The 1,596-nt window shown below is 41.4% G+C and overlaps 1 pseudogene; it reads left to right on the top strand.

Moving 5' to 3' along the window:
• The window catches only part of LOC110288655, an 11,922-nt pseudogene extending 10,869 nt beyond the window's left edge, over nt 1-1,053 (top strand).
• Nucleotides 1,054-1,596: the final 543 nt, after the last annotated feature.

The following is a 1,596-nucleotide window of genomic DNA, read 5'->3' as shown; positions in this document are numbered from 1 at the left end:
AGAGAGAGAGAGAGAGAGAGAGAGAGAGAGAGAGAGAGGCTGAAGACATCCTCTTCACATTGTTCATGTTGTAAATACAAAGCTGGAGAACTTGTCTGATACAAAATTAACTTTCTAACTTTCTCCAAGCCAAATTCCAACCACACAGCTCTAGAGATGGACTAAGGCTTGTTTTCACCTTGTCCCCAACCCCTGGACAAAGTTTTCCAACCACAGAGAAATTTCTTTTTAAAAGAATCCTGGAACATAAGGGGTTGAAAGCACAATAGGAAGATGAGTACATAGCTCATTTCTCATAGGCTGTGAGGCATTCTGAGGTTCTTTCTTTCTTTTTTGACTCTAGGATTTTGGCCCAGTGGGGATAATGAATAAATCTATCTCAATATCTAAGGATGAGGAATGGAAGAGATATAGAGCTTTGCTGTCCCCCACATTCACCAGTGGAAAACTCAAGGAGGTGAGTGAAATTCTTTTAACTGCAGCCTGAGTTACTGGAGTCTTCATCCTAACTGTGGATGCTTCTCTGTTTTGTGTAGATGTTCCCTGTCATTGAACAGTATGGAGACATTTTGGTAAAGTACTTGAGGCAAGAGGCAAAGAAAGGCAAGCCTATTACTATGAAAGAGTGAGTGCTGGTCCATCACTGTGGTTCTGGGAGAGGAGGGGTAACTGGGGTGCAGATCACATGGTCTAGCTGCTTGTCTTTGCCCCTTTAGACACTAGATGAAATTATACATAGTTAAAAGAGAAGAAATGTGACAGTAAGAAGTTTGCAGTGATACAGGGTAGAACAGCTGGGAAGGGATTGGTCCATACTGAGGTGGCTTTGCCTGTCTCCTGAGAGTTTTTTTTCCAGTCTCTGGCACATGTGAAATTCCGATGCCTCTCTCTCCTCAGTGTTTTAGGTGCCTACAGCATGGATGTGATCACCAGCACATCATTTGGAGTGAACGTGGATTCCCTCAACAACCCAGAGGATCCCTTTGTGGAGAAAGCTAAAAAGCTTTTAAGATTTGATTTTTTTTTTTTTTGATCCTTTGCTCTTCTCAGTTTGTGAGTGGACAGTTGTGGATTTTGATCATTGCTGTTGTCTGTGGCCTTGTTTGTTTTTCTGCATTTCTTATCCTCAATTTCCCCAAATGATCAGCTGTAGTGGTGTATAGTTCACCTGTCATATAATTAATCGCCTAAAAGCACAGTTTAGTATTTTGAGAACATGTAGTCAGATTACCTCTGTTTTCTTACTTCTTTTTTCTTTGAGACAGGGTCTTACCATGTAGCTCTAGCTGGCCTGGATATAACTGTGTATACCAGGCTGGTCTTACAGAGATCCCTGTACCACTGCCTCTTGAGGGCTGTGATTACAGTGTGCAGCCCTGAGTCCCGGGTTTATTTTAGAATTATTTTGTATAAATACTAATTGGACACTCTGTAAGTCCAGAACTCTCCATGGTTTCAATAACATACATTCATAACATCTGTCTTGATTACACCCACTGCTAACTCTTACTTTTCACATTGCTTAGACACCCAATACTTCTTCCTCCCAATTTTCTGTACTTTTCTCTGCTTTGGTAGCTAGTCGAGTCCATTTGG

This window comes from Mus caroli, unplaced genomic scaffold (genome assembly GCF_900094665.2).
Source record: "Mus caroli unplaced genomic scaffold, CAROLI_EIJ_v1.1 scaffold_18902_1, whole genome shotgun sequence".
Lineage (NCBI taxonomy): Eukaryota > Metazoa > Chordata > Mammalia > Rodentia > Muridae > Mus > Mus caroli.
This window is presented reverse-complemented; position numbering and strand designations above follow the sequence as displayed.